Below are 15,575 nucleotides of genomic sequence, written 5' to 3' on the forward strand. Positions count from 1 at the left end.
CGAGTCTACCGCTCTTAACCACTACACCACACTGGCTCTATATAGCAGTTCTATCATAACGAAATGTGTAGAAGCAAAACAATGAAAACTAAATAGGGCAGGATCTGATGATTTGCTCAAGGATCTTGGGCTTGCCCAGTGGAAATCAAGAGGCAATTCAAAAGTAAACTCTCCCACACTTGATTCATAGTTTTGCCTGCCCAGGAGGGACATGGGGACTCCACTAACCACATGCTGGAAGTTATCAGTTTAATTTAAGTCCATTCATAAGCATTACCACCTACAGCCATGGAGGGGGAGCTAGTATTATAGCTAGTAAAGGTAAAGGTATCTCTGCCCATACGGGCCAGTCTTGACAGACTCTAGGGTTGTGCGCTCATCTCACTCTAGAGGCCGGGAGCCAGCGCTGTCTGCAGACACTTCCGGGTCACGTGGCCAGTGTGACGAAGCTGCTCTGGCGAGCCAGAGCCGCACACGGAAACGCTGTTTACCTTCCTGCTGGTAAGCGGTCCCTATTGATCTACTTGCACCCGGGGGTGCTTTCGAACTGCTAGGTTGGCAGGCGCTGGGACCGAGCAACGGGAGCGCACCCCGCCGCGGGGATTCGAACCGCCGACCATGCGATCAGCAAGTCCTAGGCGCTGAGGTTTTACCCACAGCGCCACCCGCGTCCCCTATTATAGCTAGTAGCCATTTGTTAAAACCAGGAATGGGGGGGCAGTTAAACGACTCCCCCCAAAATCCCAAGTCCCCATGACAGCCTCTAACTAAGGCCAGGACAATGACCGTTGACACAGGCACCGTACATACACAACAGCAAAGAGGCTCAGAAAAGCAGTCTATAAAATTGTAGCAATAAGCAGATACTGTTGATCATACTGTTTCCTCTGGCTATCCAATATAGAATCAAAATAATCGCCAAAATTCAATGGTTTGATGGATTTCCTTGGTTCAGGCAGCTAATGACTCCTCTGGAAGAGGGGAATCCAGGGCTCCCCCTGCCTCCATAATCCCTTAAGCCAGCCTTTCTCAACCTGTGGGTCCCCAGATGTTGTTAAACTACAACTCCCATCACCCCTAGCTAGCAAGGCCAGAGCTCAGGGATGATGGGAGTTGTAGTCCAACAATATCTGGGGAGCCACAGGTTGAGAACCGCTGCGCTTAAGCATAAGGTCACATAATACTTGCTCCTCCACAAGGTGTGAACTTAGCCACACAATAGGAGGCAGGAGGCAATCAAGGACAGCACATGCACCAGACAGAAATCCATTGGGATGGTGGTTGAATCCTGATACAGTGGTACCTCGGGTTACAAACACTTCAGGTTACAGACTCCGCTAACCCGGAAGTAGTACCTCGGGTTAAGAACTTTGCTCCAGGATGAGAAGAGAAATCATGCGATGATGGTGGGAGGCCCCATTAGCTAAAGTGGAACCTCAGGTTAAGAACGGTTTCAGGTTAAGAACAGATCTCCAGAATGAATTAAGTTCTTAACCACAGGTACTACTGTACTTTCAAAGGAGAAAGCCTTGTAGCTAGGGGGATTTGTAAATTTTCTTATTGTTCTTTGGGGAAGAGGGTAGTTAAAAGGTTTCAGGAACTGGGGTTATTGACAGGGGTGGGTGATGGGCTCACGTTTCTACATGCCAAACACACCTACTTCGTGACATATTTGTGATGTATTGATGATGCTGTTGAAAAATGTATTGCGGGAAATGGGAGAGGTCTTAAAAGTCCACGCAGCCCCATGCTCGGGGTTCCTACTCTTTGTGTGTCTGAACCTTGTTGCAACAAATGAAGATCAGGTCTGCTGACCGCTGTTTGCTTCTTTCACTTGGTTGGAAACTCCTTCTTTTGCTAACCGGAGAGACCCACGGGGAGAAGCCACCCCGACGAGCTGGGCAGTGGAGTAAATCCCCAAGATTTTCCTTTATCACATTGATAGTCCTTTCCTCCATGAATTTGTCTACTCCTCTTTCAAAGACATCCCTGCCTCCTGTGGGAGTGAGCTTCGTAGTTCGACATTGTGCTGTGTGTAAATGACCCTGAGCTAGCTGGGCCAACGATATGGCTCAGCGGAAGGCAGATAACTATGTTCTGGAGCTCAGGGAGGCCTTGCTGCTCAAGGAAAGGACCCAAGAAATGCTCTTGTAGACCCTTCCTGCCCAGCAGAAGCCCAAGGCCAGACTGGACTCAGTTGGTCCAGGAGATCCTTCGCTGAGAAGCTGTAATGATACTGCTTTTCCACACAAAGCAGTATTTAGCCATTCTGGATGCCATACTTAGAAGTTACAGTGATGCTTCTCAACACATGGGACTGTTAGAATTCCTACTCCGTGCTTGCAGTCGTGGGGTTTTTGTCTATCACATGACAGTATGTGTTTTGACTCCACAGAGTGGGAAGTGACAGAGACAGGATGTTTGTGTTATTGTGTTCTGTGAAGTGTGACTATTGTCCTTTGTTCTTTTTCTCTTTGCTGTAGAATGCTAGAGAGAGAGGGAGCCATGTTGCAGTGCTCCGTGTGTGTTTATATGTAAATAATGTAGATTAGCCAAAATGCTGAGTCGCTGAGATCTGTCATGCTCATGATGCGCAAACTCTGTGGATCCCTAAGTGTGCCGGTGTCGGTTGGCATTGGTCGCTGAGATGTTTGGGCTGAAGAAAGCTTCTGAAGCTCCCGAACGATCAATTAGGAAGGAGGGAACATGCCAGTCAGGCATGTCTCTCTGCCAGGGTCCTACTCGAGTGTAGGCTGAACTCCTGACAGGGACAACAATCACCCCTTCCTGCCACATGCAAATATGCAACCAGATTTATCTCCTTGCATTTAGATGCAACCTTCCAATAACCTTCCAATTGACTTCCAGGTTTGCCTTAGGTGCAATTGGGTCACAACTGAAGGAAGTATGGAAACGCAGAGGGCTTTTTTTGGTGTTGGATTTTCTCAAAATGTATGCTGTTTTGCTAGAGCCCCCACCCCCAACACCAGTCACTTTGCAGGGACCACCAACTATTTTATGCTGATGGGCACATTTTGATTTTTGTATAAGTGCTGTGGGTGCCACTAAATCTGGTTACTTTCCCCCACTCTCCATGAAATCATTCCCTCCCAAAGAAGAGGGGGCCGGGGAGGGAGTCAACACTTCATGCTTCTATGAGATCTGGATAAATTCAGACCCAAATGCATTAATCTCAGTCTTGTGAAGCACATGGAGATGGAAAGGATGAGTGGGGAAAGCTCACTCTTCCAACTTCCAACTTCCAACTTCCTCCTTCAGCTATATGTACAGTGCCTCCTCTGGTCACAGACGCTTCAGGTTACAGACGCTTCAGGTTACAGACTCCACTAACCCAGAAATAGTACCTCGGGTTAAGAACTTTGCTTCAGGATGAGAACAGAAATTGTGTAGCGGCGGAACGGTGGCAGCGGGAGGCCCTATTAGCTAAAGTAGTACCTCAGGTTAAGAACAGTTTCAGGTTAAGAACGGACCACCAGAACAAATTAAGTTCTTAACCCAAGGTACTATTGTACTTTTCCAGGGGAAAAAGGGTAACAACACAGACCAGTACAAGGGGGGGTAGTGAAGAGAATTATATAAACTTTATGGGTGCCAGGAATGTTCTCAAGGGTGCATTGTTCCCAACGATTTAGGTCGCTACCAATATAGGTCAACATTCATCAAAAGGTACCCTCCACAGTAAATCATGTTTAAGGGAAGAAAAGTGTCTAAATGCCAAAGAAGAACAGGAGATCAGAGTTATGATGCAGAGTAAGTTGTATTAGGAACGGGGAAAAGATATTTGAGTGAACAAATACAAACGCTCAAGAAGTTGGATATTTTTGAAAAGGACAAATCTGAAGAAATATACATGAATCGTTTCTGGATTACAAATCCCTTCCCAGAAAGAGATCAGTTATATTGTTGGCAATTATAAAAACTCTCCCCGCCTTTTTCACAGATGTACCAAATTGACTGGGAATAAATTCCAGGGGCCAAGTTCCTTGTCCATAGTTTTCCTGTTCTTTGCAATGCTAGAGGGGTGCAAAAGAGCTGTACAGATAATAAATAAAAGCCAGGGGAGGGGAAAGCACATAAACAGTGGGATAGAGGGGGATTATGTTAAGATGAGAAGTGGATGCATGAAAGATAGTTGTGGGTCTGATTTTCAGGCTTGCTGGGTGCCCCCAATGCCCAATGGCTTCATCAGGAATTGAGGATGCTCAGCATATCTTAAACACAGGCTTGAATGCTTTGCAGTGGATATTCTTTTCCCTAATAAACCTTCCATGTTAACTTAGCAGGGGGTGTAACAGATGCTTCCTCTGTCTCCAACGAATCCATAGCGACTCCCAAGTCCAAAACGAGATCCTCTAAGACCACCAGCTCCAAGAGCACCGGCTCCAAGAGAACCGGCTCCTAGGAACCCACTGCCCAAACCACCAAAGGAGCATGGAGCATATCCTCCTACGGCCACTGGCTCACAGCTAGCAGAGAGGATGGGTCCTGGGATGGTCACGATGCAGGCTGGTGGCTGGATCACGACCTCTGATGGTGGGACCTGGTTGATGCATGAAGGGGCGACACCAGAAAGAATACCAAGACTAGCAGAAGGGATGCCGGATCCCACCAGGGCGCCGGAGCCATAGCCGTAGGTCTCACCAAGGCCAAGGCCACCAAGGCCTCCAAGGCCTCCAAGACCTGCTGATCCAAAACCGACGACTGGGGTGGAAGCGCAAGATGGGACAGCACAGGATGGTCCACAGTTTGCCATGGCTGAGTGTTGGAGGTAAGTCTGAAAGGACACAGGAGGGAGCAGAAAGATTATTATAGGTAAGGAGTGCTACAATGCATTAAAACCTAAGTTATGTTACCCAATGGCCCATCTAGTCCAGCATTATCTTCTCACTGTGGTCTTCTTGATGTGGCAATGGGAGCTTTGTAAGTAGAACACAAGCAGAAGAGCACCCACCTCCGCTATTCAGAAGCATTACTGCATTTGGCCACGGAGGCACAGCAAAGGTGCCATGCCTAGTATCCATTGAAGGTCTGAAAGGACGCAGGAAGGAGCATAAACAATTTGAAGGCAAGAAGAGCTGCAGTGTTCCAGGGTGACAGGAGATATTTAGCCTCACCTCCCCCACCACCATTACAGTGTAAAAAATGTGTTTTTAGTGCCATAAAATGGTGGTTGGCACCTTTACAGAGGTGAGAATGTCCCTAGGTTGATCTGTTGCTGAACTGCTGCTCGCATTCATCCCCTTTTGCTGGCCTTGCTGAGTGGTGCTGATGAGAGTTGGAGGCTGATAGAAAATATGAGCTTGAGAGCTGGAGGCTGATGGGTATCTGGAAGCCCACAGCTCTCATCCTTCTACTCTAAGTATTACAATTTGGAGAGTTTCAGGTTGACCAAAGCTGTCCTAGCTAGTACAGAAATGCCCTAAATATTTTTTACATCACTGCTAGTGAAGTCATCATAATCAATTGTTTGCATTCTCCGGGCTAAAGCATAAGCAGCTTCCAAGGCAAGGAAGACTAAGGCATCCCCAAATTCAATGTTGTCCCCTCCAGAGTTTGCCGGATTCCCGCCTGCATGGCCATTGGTCAGGAATGATGCAAGCTGCAGCTCAACAGACTTTGTGAACTCCAACTCCTATCATCCACACCCATAAGGGCCAATGGCCAGGGCTGATGGAAGCTGTAGTCCACATGTGAACATAGTAAATGTCAGCTGAATTAGTCCTTCACCCTGTTATCACAGTGTTGGACCAGATGCCTTTGGGAAACCTTCAAGTAGGGTCTAAGAGCATCAGCAACACTTCCCCCTCATTGCTGCTGGTCATTGGCATTTGGAAGTACCACTCCTCTAACAGTGGAGGTAGAACATAACCAATGAACATGGTCAACATGGCCTAGCTCATTGGTTGCATTGCTAAACTTCTTCACACTCTACCCAAATTAAGCTCCTGGAATTTAAAGTGGTTAAAGCTACCAAGATGACTTGGGCAAGCCAAGCTTACCTGTTCCTTTGAGGAATGGAAAGGCAGGAGAAGCTGATCAGTGAAGCTGTTGGAGGACTCTGGATGGATGAGGGCTTTTTATACTGTGTCAGTAGCATCCTTGACAGCCCAGTGACATCACTTTGTTCTCAAGTTCCACCCTCAAGAACTGCTGATTCCATCATGTGCAAAATTACTTTAATAATTCCAGTGATGTCAGGGCCAAGTATTATGCTCTCCTCAGCTTATTACAATGAATCACCCAGATTGCATTTTCATGTTCTCTGTTTCGCTCATTGAGAATTTTCATTAAATTTGCAGAACCCCTTACTCCTGTTATCCCCAAAATGGGAAACTGGTGTGGCCCTCCAGAATGTGGCTGGACTCCAGGTCTTAGAATCATAGTTGAAAGGGATCCCCAAGGGTCATCTAGTCCAACCCCTGTAATGCAGGACTTTCAGCTAAAGCATCCATGACAGATGGCCATCCAACATCTGCTTGAAAACCTCCAAGGAAGGAGAACCCACAACCTCCCAAGAGAGATGGTTCCACTGTTGAACAGCTATTGCTGTCAGAAAGTTTTTCCATATGTTTAGTCAGAATCTCCTTTCTTGTAACTTGAGGCCATTGGTTTGAGTCCCACCCTCCAGAGCAGGAGAAAACAAGTTTGTTCCCTCTTCCATGTGACAGTCCTTGAGATATTTGAAGATGGCTATCATATCTCCTCTCAACCTCTTCTTTTCCAGGCTAAATATACCCAACTCCTTCAACCGTTCTTCATAAGGCTTGGTTTCCAGATCCTAGAAACCATTTCTGGAAATCATCCCTGACCATAGGGCGTGTGGCATTCTAAACCAGATGTAGCAGAAATGATGCTCTACCATTGTCTCTGATCATTGGCTCTGCTGCCTGTGGACTAAAGAGAGATGCAGTTCAGAAGCAACCGGAGGGCCGAAGGTTAGCAAATTTTGTACTTAAGGGCTTGCCGATGGGAAGCTCAGTGATTTGAATCCCTGTGACGGGGTGAGCTCCCATTGCTCAGTCCCTGCTCCTGCCAACCTATCAGTTCAAAAGCATGTCAAAGTACAAGTAGATAAATAGGTACCACTCCGGTGGGAAGGTAAACAGTTTTTCCGTGCGCTGCTCTGGTTCGCCAGAAGCGGCTTAGTCATGCTGGCCACATGACCCGGAAGCTGTACGCCAGCTCCCTCAGCCAATAATGCAACATGAGCGCCGCAACCCCAGAGTCGTCTTCGACTGGACCTAATGGTCAGGGGTCCCTTTACCTATAGGACTGAACAAAAAGGACTGTAAAATATTAAGTGCTCGTTGTTCTTGCTTGTGATGTTACCGAAGGGAGGAGAGGGTTCTCCACGCCTGACACCCACTTCCCAATAGCCACTACGAGTTGCTCAAGTGAGGAGGCCGCCAGCAGCAGCAGCCATAGACAGGCAATAGGGTGCTCCCTCACAGTCACCACTGCCATTGCCCCTACTCAGAACAAGCACTGGTTCATCCTCCTGCCCAAGCTTGGCAGAGAAAATAAGGACATTCTGGGATCAAATCAGAAGCCGAGATGGCTTTTGCAATTCTGGGACTGTACCTGGAAAATAGGGACACTTGCAGGGGGCAGGCGTATGAGCCTGCATTTTGACTCCTAATCTAGATGGCTTTCCTTGGGGCCAGTGCAGGACTACATCTCAAAGGCCAGAGAGCTACAATAAATCCCTCTGCACAGGGAGCACTGGGAATTGTAGAATTGTGAGGGGAATGGAAGGGGTCTCCTAACAACATTCAGCCTAACAGCAAACAAGCTTAAACAAACTACAGCTCCCAGAATTCTTTGCCGGATGTCATGTCTGTTTAAAGTGGTATCATAGAGCTTTAAATACAGTGGTACCTCGGGATGCGAATGGGATCCATTCCGGAGCCCCATTCACATCCTGAAGCGAACATAAGATGCGACAATGCCTCTGCGCTTCTGCGCATGCACATGAAATCATTTTGAGCGTCTGCGCATGCATGAGCGGTGAAACCCAGAAGTAGCGTGCTCCTTTACTTCTGGGTTGCCACAGAGCGCAACCTGAAAGCGCTCAACCTGAAGCACATTCAACCCAAGGTATGACTGTACATGACATTACAGTGGTACCTTGGGTTAAGTACTTAATTCGTTCTGGAGGTCCGTACTTAACCTGAAATTGATCTTAACCTGAAGCACCACTTTAGCTAATGGGGCCTCCTGCTGCCGCCGCACCGCCAGAGCCCGATTTCTGTTCTTCTCCTGAAGCAAAGTTTTTAACCTGAAGCACTATTTCTGGGTTAGCGGAGTCTGTAACCTGAAGCGTATGTAACCTGAGGTACCACTGAATTTTGGCCAGGGAGAAAGATGTCTCTCAATACATTCTCTCAACGCCATGCGTCATTTCACTCATCTCCCGTCCGCCCCCTCTCCTTTTATTCACTTTTAGTTTTTCTAAACTAAAAAGTAGCAAGCAATACAAATGTTCCCAGTAAAGGGAGTTGTTGCAGGCCCCTGATCATTTTGGTTGCCTGCTTTCTGCACTTTCCCCCAGTTCAAGAATCTCGTTTTTGAAATTATTTCTTTTTTATAATAATATTCTATTCATCTTCTTTTTTCAAACAGAGCTGTACACAAATGAATACGTTGCTTTCTTCAAAGAAGGGGGGTAAATAAGTCATTGGTTGGAGACACTAATCCAAGTGTTAATTAAACTCTACAAATATGCTACAAGGAGTCTTCCAGGAAATTAGGCTCTTATTTTGTGGTTTGCTAAAGTAAATCTATATAATATGGTAATATCTGTCCTGTCACCAGAAAGGCTGGTGGAAGTGTCAGCCTGGGAGTCCATAACATGAGCTGAGGCTGGCAGACATGTTCTTATTAAATTCCAGGTTGGCATTTGGTTCCTGGCATGAACATCCCAGAAGACGTCTGCTTTGATGGGCACTTTGATCTTGGAAAATGGCTCCGAAAAATGCCAGGCTTCTGAGGCAACAAATAACCTGTGTTTGTTTGTTTGATTTGTTGTTTCGGGAAACCCCAAAGAAGGGTAAAGGATTCTTAGCCAGATGCGGAGATGGCTGGATCATTCCCACTTCCCATCAGTTATAAAAGTGGGCCTTAAAAAGACCACTGGTGGACGGAAACCTGCCAAAAATGCCTATTTATAAACGGGGTTTAACAAACATTCTGGGCCTTAGAAGCTGCCTTTTACCTTTTACCCATTATTATTATTATTATTATTTATTGAATTCATATACCGGCCTATACTTAGAGGTCTCGGGGTGGTTCACAGAAAAGAGCAACATAAAAACCACAATATATATATAATCAAAATAAAAGCAACAACCCAATAACAACTCCCTCCCAAAAAGAAACACATTTTAAAAGAGCAGAGGGTGTTAATCAAATCAACCAAAGGCCTGGTTTAAAAACAACATTTTTGCCTGGCGCCTAAGGTGGATAATGAAGGCGCCAGGCGAACTTCCCTGGGGAGCGCATTCCACAGCCAGGGAGCCACTGCAGAGTAGGCCCCGTTCTCGAGTTGCCACCCTCCGGACCTCTCGAGGAGGAGGCAAATGAAGAAGGGCCCCAGAAGATGATCTCAGGGTCCGGGTAGGTTCATACGGAAAGAGGCGGTCCTTGAGGTATTGTGGTCCTGAGCTGTTTAAGGCTTTATACATCAAAACCACTTTGAATTGGACCCAGAAACGAATTGGTAGCCAGTGCAGTCAGACCAGGATCGGTGCAATATGCTCAAAGCATCTTGCTCCAGTGAGCAGCCTATTTGCTGAATTCTGCACTAGCTGAAGTTTCTGAACCATCTTCAGAGGCAGCCCTATGTAAAATCCATTGCAGTAATCTAACCTTGAGGTTACCAGAGTACAGTGGTGCCTTGGGTTACATATGCTTCAGGTTACAGACTCCGCTAACCCAGAAATAGTACCTCGGGTTAAGAACTTTGCTTCAGGATGAACACAGTAATCGTGCTCCGGCAGCGCAGCGAGAGTGGGAGGCCCCATTAGCTAAAGTGGTGCTTCAGGTTAAGAACAGCCCTCCGGAACGAATTAAGAGGTACCACTGTATAGAAAACAGTAGTTAGGCTATCCCTGTCCAGATAGGGGCACAGCTGGGCCACCAGCCGAAGCTGATGGCCACCTGAGCCTTGAGCGACAGCAAAAGATCCAGGAGTAACCCCAAGCTACCAACCTATTCCTTCAGAAGCAGTAACCCCATCATGAGCGGGCAATCTCCCACCCATCCAGTCTAGGGAACCACCCACTAACAGTGCCTCAGTGTTATCTGGATCGAGCTTCAGTTTGTTGGGTCTCATCCAGTCCATTACCGAGGCAAGTCACTGGTCCAGCACTTCCACTGCCTCACCTGCATATGCAAAGGAGAAATAGAGCTGAGCATCATCAGCATACTGCTGACAGCATGCTCCAAACCTCCGGATAATCCCACCCAGTAGTTTCATGTAGATGTTAGACAACATGGGGGATAGGATTGAGCCCCACGGAACCCCACACTGAAGGTTCCACAGGGCTGAGAAGCACTCTCCAAGCAACACCCTCTGGGAACGGCGATCCAAGTAGGACTGAAACCACCATCTAAAGCCTCGGACAGAAAGTTTCATAGTCCTCTAGCGAACGTGGTGGCTCAGAGGCAGGGGCATCTTACCCATAGAGGCTAGTGGTGAGGGGCGCCGGGGCGCCAAGTTCTGGAGGGCGCCAGGGAAGAGGCAGAGGCTGGATGTGGTGCCTCCCGGCATCAGCTTGCCATGCTCACCAGTCTCCGCCATGTTGCGCCTAAGCAGTGCCGCACCCAGAGTCTCCAACAGCTGTGGCCACCTGCCAATTGAGCCGGGAGGTGCCACGTCCAGCCTCCACCTCTTCCCCACTGGAGAAGCTGCCCTCCAGCTGCTGCCCACCTCCTCCAGACCCACCGGCACCACCGTCCTCCCTACAAAATTCTGGGAAATGGGGGGGGGCACCAGAGGGAGCAGTGTACCACGGCGCCGGATATGCTTAAGAAGCCCTGACCAGGGGTAATGTATTTCATGTTAGCTCTGGAAGTGTATCCTCGATTCTGACCAAACTACAGTAAGTCCCCTGATGTACGTTGTGTTCTAGGAGGCTTCTCCATATGAACAGGGAAGTGACCTATGTTGTTAATCCATTAGCCAGTATGAGACCTGGATGAAGGATTGATTATGTGTCTTTGGCCCAGGGCTCTTGGGTTATGATGATCAATGGCATGTATTAAGTGATGCCTCTTTGCAAAGCTTCCCTTTTTGCCTTTGATGTAAAATGAAGTCGGTGGAACATTTTCCCAGTGGGGAAAAGGGAGGTCAGCATGTTGGAATGTGCAGTGCAGTTATTGTGAGAATCCAGCAACAGCTTCATTAAATACAATTTGCTCATACTCTTTATGGCTATTATTAAAGTAATTTGGTGTGTGATGCTGATGAGGCGATTTTTTGGCAGCTAATTATGACTTTGGGCAGGAGGGGAAAGATCCTGTGTCCCAATACCACAGACCTGTGAGGCTTAGAGTATATAAGCCCATGACATGCAGAGCTTTTCCATCAGTTCCACCAGAGCTTCAGACATCTCTCAGCTTCCTGTTGGTTGGAAAAGCAGGTAAGAGGGCTGACTCCAGAAGGGTTTGCGAGAACATTACTTGCCTTTTCAATGTATCTTTGTCTTCCTGTTTCCTTTCCTCTGGGTTTTCCCCCTTTAAAATATGGATAGCATGGTGGATCTTAGAGCCGGTTCAAGTACAGAATGTGCGTCCCTCACAAAAGGGAAGGCGAATCTATACATTAAGAGGTTTATTAGCTGTTGGCTGGATGCTTGGATGAGCTGCAGATGGGGACCCAATGGCCACCCAGATGTTGCTGGACTGAAATTCCCATCAGCCCCAGCAAGCAGGGTTGAGGATAAGGGCTGATGGGAGCTGTAGTCTAGGAATTTCTGGATGACCACAACTTCCCCATCCCTGATATAATGTCACCAGGCTGACGCTCCTGATCAGGCTCTTTCTCTACACATCCATCACTGCCATTTGTCCAGTCTGGCTTTCCTTGGACTCCAGGGATATGTGTCTGGCACCATGCGAACAAGATACTGGATGAAATGGGTCTTTAGTCTCATCCAGCAGGGCTTTTCTTACGTTGTTCTTCTGCAAGCTGTGGGAATTGCCTGCTCTGCACCATTGCACTGCATCTAGGGACACAAAACCTGTGACTCTCCAGATGTCAGGGACTGGGGAGAGGAGGAAAGGTGGAGACCCCCTGCCCAGCCTAACCCTTCCAGAGAAGAGGAAGACACTTCAGACAGGGGTTTGAGGAAGGTCACAGCTCAGAGGCTAATGAGAAGAAAAGCTGGGAAATAATGGGGGGAGGAGGAAGAGGAAGAACGGGGGGGAGAGACAGCTGGTGGACACAGTGTATTTAGAAAGCATTCCAGACCACTGCCCCCACCCCTTTCTGGAACACGGCAAATCTTGAAAGTAAGAGAGCAAAAACAGGTGAAACAGAGCAGCGCACGGAAACACTGTTTACCTTCCTGCCGGAGCGGTACCTATTTATCTACTTCCACTTTGACAGGCTTTCGAAATGCTAGGTGGGCAGGAGCAGGGACCGAGCAACAGGAGCTCACCCCATCGTGGGGATTTTAGCTGCTGACCTTCTGATCGGCATACCCTAGGCTCAGTGGTTTGGACCACAGCTCCACCCGCATCCCAGATATGCTTTAAGGCACAATAAAATGTAAATCTTCTTTTAGTATTATGAATACACATTGTGATAAAATTTAAACAGATTAATTGCATTGTAAAGGTGAGGCTAAATATCTCCCATAAACACTTGTCTATCTTTCTACTCCCTCCTGTGTCCTTTCAGACTCATCTCCATCACTCAACCATGGCAAACTGTGGACCATCCTGTGCTGTCCCATCTTGCGCTTCCACCCCAGTCGTCGGTTTTGGATCAGCAGGTCTTGGAGGCCTTGGAGGCCTTGGTGGCCTTGGCCTTGGTGAGACCTACGGCTATGGCTCCGGCGCCCTGGTGGGATCCGGCATCCCTTCTGCTAGTCTTGGTATTCTTTCTGGTGTCGCCCCTTCATGCATCAACCAGGTCCCACCATCAGAGGTTGTGATCCAGCCACCAGCCTGCATCGTGACCATCCCAGGACCCATCCTCTCTGCTAGCTGTGAGCCAGTGGCCGTAGGAGGATATGCTCCATGCTCCTTTGGTGGTTTTGGCAGTGGGGTCCTAGGAGCCGGTTCTCTTGGAGCCGGTGCTCTTGGAGCTGGTGGTCTTAGAGGATCTCGTTTTGGACTTGGGAGTCGCTATGGATTCGTTGGAGACAGAGGAAGCATCTGTTACAGCCCCTGCTAAGTTAACATGGAAGGTTTATTAGAGGAAAGAATATCGACTGCAAAACGTTCAAGCCTGCGTTTAAGATATGCTGAGCATCCTCAATTCCTGATGAAGCCATTGGGCATTGGGGGCACCCAGCAAGCCTGAAAATCAGATCCACAACTATCTTTCATGCATCCATTTCTCATCTTAACATAATCCCCCTCTATCCCACTGTTTATGTGCTTTCCCCTCCCCTGGCTTTTATTTATTATCTCTACAGCTCTTCTGCACTCCTCCAGCAGACTAAAGAGCAAAAAAGCCAACAACTATGGACTTGTCCCCTGGAATTAATGCCCAGTCAGTTTGGTACATCTGTGAAAATGGCAGAGGTGGGAAAAGTTTTATAAATCCCACAAATAGAATTCATCTCATCCTGGGACAAGATTTGCAATACAGAGACAATTTATGTATATTTCTTCAGATTTGTCCTTTTCAAAAAATAACCAACGTCTTGAGAATTTGTTCAATTATGTATCTCTCCCCCACCCCTGGATTCCTAATAAAACTTACCCTGCATCATAGCTCTGGTCTCCTGTTCTACTTTAGCATTTAGACTCTTTTCTTCCTTAAAGATGGATTACTGTGAAGAGAGGGACGCGGGTGGCGCTGTGGGTAAAACCTCAGCGCCTAGGACTTGCTGATCGCATGGTCGGCGGTTCGAATTCCCATGGCGGGGTGAGCTCCCATCGTTCGGTCCCAGCTCCTGCCCGCCTAGCAGTTCGAAAGCACCCTTAAGTGCAAGTAGATAAATAGGTACTGCTTTATAGCGGGAAGGTAAACGGCGTTTCCGTGTGCTGCTCTGGTGCCGGTTCGCCGGAGCAGCTTCGTCACGCTGGCCACATGACCCAGAAGTGTCTGCGGACAGCGCTGGCTCCTGGCCTCTAGAGTGAGATGAGTGCACAACCCTAGAGTCTGTCAAGACTGGCCTGTACGGGCAGAGATACCTTTACCTTTACCTTTACCTTTACTGTGAAGAGAATCATCTGATGATTGGATTCCAATCAAGGCCTTCCATCTCTGGAGCATTCTTTGCAGGATTGGGGCAAATTTTCAGGGAGTTTCTAGAATCCTTACATGACACGGCGTAGGTGGGGTACATTACAGAGGGGGTCTCCAACATTTCTCAGAGCAATGGCACCCTCAAGGACTTTCCTGGCTCCAATGTAGCTTCTAAGGGTCCCATTCACGGCTTCCTAGATGGTCAGGGCAGTTCTATTTGCTTCCCAGAAAAGTGCCCAGTGCTTGAGGAGGGAGTTGGAAGACTTGACACACTCTTTCCTTTGGAATTTAATCAATAAAGTTGGTTGATCTTTGGTTCAGAGTAGACTTAATCATGGGAAGTTGGATCGACACAGTCCCTTCCACTACCTGTTCAGTCTCAATCACACTTCACAAGCATCGCTTAAAAAGAATATAAAAACACACACATAGAGATTCCATTGATAAAGAAAGCAAAAGTGATTTACAGTGGCTCAGTGTAATGATTCTAGGGATTGCTTGTGCGTAAGTTGCCTTTACTCATGTCTAGCTTGCATGGTTGAACCCTTTCTGAAAAAAGCAAAGTGTAGGGGGAAGTATGGTGTGGAAGAAGCCACAGGCTGTGTAAGTTACTGCCTGTGCCATGTGCCAGCCCTTCCTCCAACCTGGGGAACTGTGGTGGTCCTATCAGCCAGCCCTGGGGTCTGCAGCTGCTGCTGCTATGACTAGGTCAGCTCACGGTAAGACCACCCTTATCTATGGCTGGATTGTGGATGAGAAAGCCAATCTGGGCTGTTTCACTAAGACCTGGGTGAACTGGGTGCATCTGGTCTCACCCTGTTGTGCCCACGGGGGTATTCGGCGTAGTATCATGGTAGACTTGGCGCTCAAGGAGGGGGAGTTGCTGCTGTAGTCTATAGAGATTCTCTTCTTCCTTTCCTCTCTCCCTCCCAGCTCTCTGTTCAATTTGGGTAAGATCCAGGGCATGTGTCCTTAGCATTGGGCAATCAAGAAAGATTATGGATTCTGCTGATTTACTGCCCACCTCACCGACTAGAAGTCTCCCTGCCTGGTCTGATGGAGCTGGTTTCGGAGGCAGTGTTGAGGAGGCCTAGACTGCTGGTTCTGGGGGACTTCAACAACCATGCCC

General features: G+C 47.9%; 1 long non-coding RNA gene across 1 annotated transcript; it reads left to right on the forward strand.

Moving 5' to 3' along the window:
- The first annotated feature begins 11,556 nt into the window (after nucleotides 1–11,556).
- LOC310666247 lies at nucleotides 11,557–13,968 on the forward strand. The gene is made up of 2 exons (XR_014505804.1): nucleotides 11,557–11,663; nucleotides 12,926–13,968. It is a non-coding gene; the product is annotated as an uncharacterized lncRNA (long non-coding RNA).
- Nucleotides 13,969–15,575: the final 1,607 nt, after the last annotated feature.

Source organism: Podarcis tiliguerta (assembly GCF_965153285.1).
Source record: "Podarcis tiliguerta genome assembly, chromosome: 16".
NCBI classification, from domain to species: Eukaryota; Metazoa; Chordata; class Lepidosauria; order Squamata; family Lacertidae; genus Podarcis; species Podarcis tiliguerta.